This window comes from Macaca nemestrina, chromosome 20 (assembly GCF_043159975.1).
Source record: "Macaca nemestrina isolate mMacNem1 chromosome 20, mMacNem.hap1, whole genome shotgun sequence".
Lineage (NCBI taxonomy): Eukaryota > Metazoa > Chordata > Mammalia > Primates > Cercopithecidae > Macaca > Macaca nemestrina.
This window is the reverse complement of record NC_092144.1, coordinates 46,538,314-46,545,270: the sequence shown is the minus strand read 5'-3', so window position 1 is coordinate 46,545,270 and position 6,957 is coordinate 46,538,314.

Sequence of the window (6,957 nt, the reverse complement as noted above, 5' to 3'; positions counted from 1 at the left end):
ATGTCAGTGATTATTGGAAGGACTTTTGTCCTTTATTTTTCTTTTATCACCAAGTCCAACACTAGTTTGAGTTCGGTCATTTCCACAGATTAGGCAGTGGTTCTGAAAGTATGCCAACCATGTGGCTGCACTGCTAAAACAAATAATGGTAGTGCTCTGTTCATCATGGTCTAGTCAAGAAAGCACAACCACAGGGGAATTTAATTACAGGAAACTGATGATGTAATGTTGAAGGGCTGAAAGCACAAAGGGAGAAATTTGTAACTTAAGGAAACAGCTAACACTCTAGAGCTTGGAGAACAAAAAGGAAGAGATGGATTTGCCACAACCTAAGAGCTCTGAGGAGGGGATCTCAGCCCGGCAGTAACTGGTTTTGGCAGTGTAGTGCCTAGGGAAAGATAAAGCATAATTTTCTTTGGCCTTTCTTATTAAGATCTTTTAAATGAATCCATACTGTAGTATTAATGCCAGTGAAGAACCTCTCTACACAATAATTCATGAATTTCAAATCCATATAAATAAAAAATCCGGCCAGGCGTGATGGCTCACGCCTGTAATCCCAGCACTTTGGGAGGCCAAGATGGGTGGATCACGAGGTCAGGAGATCGAGACCATTCTGATTAACACAGTGAAACCCCGTCTCTACTAAAAATACAAAAAAATTAGCTGAGCATGGTAGCAGGCACCTGTAGTCCCAGCTACTCGGGAGGCTAAGGCAGGAGAATGGCGTGAACCCGGGAGGCAGAGGTTGCAGTGAGCTGAGATCACGCCATTGCACTCCAGCCTTGGCAACAGAGCGAGACTCAGTCTCAAAAAAAAAAAATTCTGGAGAAGATAATTTGCATTTAATGGGTGACTTCTAAGATCCAAGAACTGTGTAATTTCCTTTGTAAATGTTCTCATTTGTTACAATACTAAAAAATTAATATTTTTATCCAATCTTACAGTTGGGGGAATTGGGGTACAGAGGTGTGACAACTTAAAAAAGTCCAGATATGCTGGTATGGGACAGGAAGCAGCACTATTTACTTCTCTTTGGCATACATGCCCATGAAGGTAATAAGGCTGATCTTCCTTTATCAGAGCAGTGGTCTTTAAAATGTTTTGCTCTATTCCTCTTGAAACAATTTCAAAAAATAATAAAGCCTTTTTACATTGTTAAATAATGCAAAGATATCATTTTTAGCATTTTTTTTGTGTGTGTGAGATGGAGTTTCACTCTGTCGCCCAGGCTGGAGTACAATGGCACAGTCTCGGCTCACTGCAACCTCCACCTCCTGAGTTCAAGTGATTCTCCTGCCTCAGCCTCCCAAGTAGCTGGGACTACAGACACGTGGCACCACACCTGGCTAATTTTTGTATTTTTAGTAGAGATGGGGTTTAGCCCCGTTGGGCAGGCTTGTGTCGAACACCTGACCTCATGATCCGCCCGCCTTGCCCTCCCAAAGTGCTGGGATTACAGGCATGAGCCACGGTGCCCAGCCTCTAGCATATTTTTAATACTGATATTTTAAAATAAGATTTTTAGGCTGGGCACTGTGGCCCATGCCTGTAACCCCAGCACTATGGGAGGCCTAGGCGGACGTATCACTTAAGGTCAGGATTCAAGACCAGCCTGGCCAACATGGTGAAATCCCCTCTGCACTAAAAATACAAAAATATGCCGGGCGTGGTGGCGGGTGCCTGTAATCCCAGCTGCTCAGGAGGCTGAGGCAGGAGAATCGCTTGAACCCAGGAGGCAGAGGTTACAGTGAGCCGAGATCATGCCACTGCACTCCAGCTTGGGCAACAGAGTGAGACTCTTATCTCAAAAAACAGTAATAATAGGATGGGCGTGGTGGCTCACGCCTGTAATCCCAGCACTTTGGGAGGCCAAGGTGGGCGGATCATGAGGTCAGGAGACCGAGATCATCCTGGCTAACACAGTGAAACCCCGTCTCTACTAAAAATACAGAAACAAAATTAGCCGGGCATGGTGGCGGGCGCCTGTAGTCCCAGCTACTCAGGAGGCTGAGGCACGAGAATGGCGTGAACCCGGGAGGCGGAGCTTGCAGTGAGCTGAGATCGCACCACGGCACTCCAACCTGGGCAACAGAGTGAGACTCCATCTCAAAAAAAAAAAAAAAAAAAAAACCAAAGTAATAATAAATAAATAAAAAATAAAATAAGATTTTTATATCATTCTTTAAAACCCATGCAGTGGAATCTAAATATCATTGCAATTTTATAACCACCATCATTCATTAAACATACATGAGCCAGCTCTTTTTTAACATTTATAGGTGCATGCACTGTATCTTTTTCTTATAATCATTTCCATTCCACTTTTGCCACTGAAATTTTATCTTAATATAATAATTGATAGGTCAGGTGTGGTGCCTCAGGCCTGTAATCCCAGCACTTTGGGAGGCCAAGGCAGGTGTATCACTTGAGGTCAGAAGTTTGAGATCAGCCTGACCAACATGGTGAAACCCAGTCTCTACTAAAAATACAAAAATTAGCCAGGCTTGGTGGGAGGCACCTGTAATCTCAGGTATTCAGGAGCCTGAGGCACAAGAATTGCTTGAACCCTGGAGGTGGAGGTTGCAGTGAGCCTAGGTCTCACCACTGCACTCCAGCCTGGGTGATGGAGTGAGAATCCATCTCAAGACAAAACAAAAATAATAATAATAATTGCTTACCCTTAAAAGTCTTAAACTAATTACCGTTTTATTTCGCTGTAACAAAAATGAAATTGTACTTTTTTTCTTCCTACCAAAGGTTCTGTCAAAAAATTATAAAGATTCTAGCCGGGCGAGGTGGCGGGCGCCTGTAATCCCAGCTACTCGGGAGGCTGAGGCAGGAGAATGGCGTGAACCCGGGAGGCGGAGCTTGCAGTGAGCCGAGATCCGGCCACTGCACTCCAGCCTGGGCGGCAGAGCGAGACTCCGTCTCAAAAAAAAAAAAAAAAAAAAAAATTATAAAGATTCATTTTATTATTATTATTGGTTTTTTTTTTTTTTTTTTTTGAGACGGAGTCTCGCTCTGTAGCCCAGGCTGGAGTGCAGTGGCCGGATCTCAGCTCACTGCAAGCTCCGCCTCCCGGGTTCACGCCATTCTCCTGCCTCAGCCTCCCGAGTAGCTGGGACTACAGGCGCTGCCACCTCGCCCGGCTATTTTTTTGTATTTCTTAGTAGAGACGGGGTTTCACCGCGTTAGCCAGGATGGTCTCGATCTCCTGACCTCGTGATCCGCCCATCTCGGCCTCCCAAAGTGCTGGGATTACAGGCTTGAGCCACCGCGCCCGGCCATTATTATTGTTTTTTTAGATAAAGTCTCCCTCTGTCAACAGTGTCTCACTGCAACCTCCACCTCCTGGGTTCAAGCGATTCTCCTGCCTCAGCCTCCCAAGTAGCTGGGATTACAGGCACCCGCCAGACGCCTAGCTAATTTTTTTTTTTTTTTGAGATGGAGTCTTGCTCTGTCGCCCAGGCTGGAATGCAGTGGTGAGGTCTAGGCTCACTGCAAGCTCCGCCTCCTGGGTTCACACCATTCTCTTGCCTCCACCTCCCGAGTAGCTGGGACTACAGGTGCCTGCCACCACGCCCGGCTAATTTGCCCAGCTAATTTTTGTATTTTTAGTAGATACAAGGTTTCACCATGTTGGCCAGGATGGTCTTCATCTCCTGACCTTGTGATCTGCCCGCCTTGGCCTCCCCAAGTGCCGGGGTTACAGGCATGAGCCATCGCTCCCGGCCTATTTTATTATTATAATTATTATTTCTCAATTGGTCAAAATAATATATTTAACATTTTAATATTATTAAACATACAAAAGGCCACACTTTGGCCCTCCTCTAGTCAAGCAGTTCCCTTCCTGGTGAAAGTCCATAGGCAGAAACATGCCTGTGAAGATCTCACCTTCTTTTCAGACCATGCTCTGGGTATCCAAATCCCTTGGATTTCCTGTTCAAATGGACTCCAGCCTGCTTCCAGAGCCTGTATCTCTTGTGTCCAAAGCCCCTTCCTGCGATCTGTCTTCCAAAGGTGCAATGTGCTGCCTATCCACAAAATGTGGCCAAATGAGAGCAATTTGGTAAGGCTGGACAGAGCTTAGATATGCAAACTGGAGTGTCCACATGGGGGAACAGACTTCTTATGATGTGGGACAAGGATGGCGGTGGGAACAGAAGGGGACTGGCTGGGGACCTCCATCTGTACTGTTGACCCAGGTCTCTACATGTCAGTGGCAGGCTTGTTTATGTATAAACTATTTTGGAGACCACTGGTCTTATGATGGTGGTGGTTTGAATTAGGGTCATCACTGGAAGAGGCAATGAGAAATTGTCAGATTGGGATACAGTTTGAGTGTAGAACTAACAGAAGTTGCTGATGCTCGGTTGTGAATATAGGGAAAGAGAGAAGTTCAATGTAATGCCTAAATGTCTTGAGCCCCTTGATAAATGGTAGTGTTATTTACTAAGATAGGGGAAAATGAGTATGTGGCAGGTATCTAGGAGGGGGTGGGTGATGAGGTATCATGTTAAGTCGCAGATGCTTGTTGGATATCAAAAGAGTAATATCAAGTAGGCATTTAGATATATGTGTGTGGAGCTCAGTGAAATACTGGTACTAGAGATATGAATTTGGGAATTTCAATTAAGATGCTTTTAATAGGAAGTTATACAATGCTCAACTGAAAGTAGCTTATACAGTAAATATATTTATTTCCCCACTTAGCAAGAAGTTCAGTCGACTTAGCAGGTGACCAATTGTAGCAAGAATCCTTCTTCCGGCTCTGCAATCCTCAATGTATTGGCAGTGTTGCTTTATGTGGTTGCAAGGCGGCTGCAACAGCTCAGGTACTCACACAATGTCTTCATTCTGTGTCTAGTTCCGGAATGAAATACTTTTGTTTTGTTTTTCATTCTTTCTGGTCTTTTTTTTTTTCTTTTTTTTGAGATGGAGTCTTGCTCTGTTGCCCAGGCTGAAGTGCAGTGGTGCAATCTTGGCTCACCACAACCTCTACCTCCTCAGTTCAAGTGATTCTCCTGCCTCAGCCTCCCAAGTAGCTGGGGTTACAGGTGCGCCACCATGGCCGGCTAATTTTTGTATTTTTAGTAGAGATGAGGTTTTGCCATGTTGGCTGGACTGGTCTCAAACTCCTGACCTCAAGTGATCCGCCTGCCTCAGCCTCCCAAAGTGCTGGGATTACAGGCGTGAGCCACTGCGCCTGACCCGCAAACATTATCTGACTATACTTAGATAACCACTGTCACATAATAATTAGAACTAAATGAAATAGCTATTTTAAAACTTACTAAGATCAGGCATAGTGGCTCATGCCTGTAATCCCAGCACTCTGGGAGGCCGAGGCGGGTGGATCACCTAAGGTCAGGAATTCAAGACCACCCTGGCCAACATGGGGAAACCCTGTCTCTACTAAAAATACAAAAATTAGCTGGGCATGGTGGTATACACCTGCAATTCTAGCTACTCAGGAGGCTGAGGCAGGAGAATCAGTTGAATCCCGGAGGCGGAAGTTGCGGTGAGCCAAGATCGCACCACTGCACTCCAGCCTGGGTGACAGAGTGTAACTCTGTCTCAAAATAAATAAATAAATAAAAATTTAAAAATAAATAAAATAAATAAATAAGTAAAAACTTACTATGACCTCTTTTAAAATTGAACATTTTAATGGTCACCATAACAGACTTGTGGATTTGAGGTGATATTGTCTCATACTGTTTACCATCTGTTCTTCAAAATTTTCTTTGTGCAGTGTAGTCTACTACTTACCGTGAGAATGGTAGGATGGACAGTGGTTACTCTGGGACAGATTTCTGTTTGTTTTAAACATTTAGAGCTGTCATCTCAGATGGGAAAGATAAGACAATAGTGAATGGCTTTCTAGACACAGACTGGAAAATCATCAAAACAGCAGACTCCGAAGAAACCACATAACTGAATACTTTGTGATGCTTGCCTCCTAATCAACTTCCAAGTTTGCACGCAGATTTTAGTACCAGGCCAGGTCCAGGTGGACAGCTCAGGTTATCTGCCTCAGTTTTCTCTCCTGAGAGGTTCTGAACAGAGGGCCTAATGTCAACAGGGTTGGGGCTGGGGCTGGGCCAAAGGATAGAATGTAGCTTTCTACCCCTTTCTTAGAATTCCTGTTCTCTTTGTGTGGCTCCATGGAAACCGTATTCCAGGGTTTGTATGGAACAGGGTTGGTATCTTTTTAAATCTATTTGAGTCTTCAGGTAGCATTTGTTCTATTTTTTGCTAGCAGTTTTTAACAATTTAATACAAAATCTTAGTTATATGTATGAATTAAATTGAAAGCTGTGTACTATCACACTGGCCTTTATTATTATTTTTGAGACAGTCTCACTCTGTCGCCCAGGCTGGAGCGCAGTGGGCAATCTCAGCTCACTGCAATCTCCGCTTCCTGGGCTCAAGCAGTTCTCCTGAGTAGCTGGTATTACAGCCATGCACCATCACGGCCTGGCTAATTTCTGTATTTTTAGTAGAGATGGGGTTTCACCAAGTTGTCCAGGCTGGTCTTGAACTCCTGGCCTCAAGTGATCCACCCGCCTCAGTCTCCCAAAATGTTGGGATTATAGGGGTGATCTACCACACCCAGTCACACTGGTCTTTTTTTTTTTTTTTTTTTGAGGCGGAGTCTCGCTCTCTCGCCCAGGCTGGAGTGCAGTGGCGCGATCTCGGCTCACTGCAAGCTCCGCCTCCCGGGTTCCCGCCATTCTCCTGCCTCAGCCTCCCGAGTAGCTGGGACTACAGGCGCCGCCACCACGCCCGGCTAATTTTTTTGTATTTTTAGTGGAGACGGGGTTTCATTGTGTTAGCCAGGATGGTCTCGATCTCCTGACCTCGTGATCTGCCCGCCTCGGCCTCCCAAAGTGCTGGGATTACAGGCTTGAGCCACCGCGCCCGGCCCACACTGGTCTTTAAAAAAAA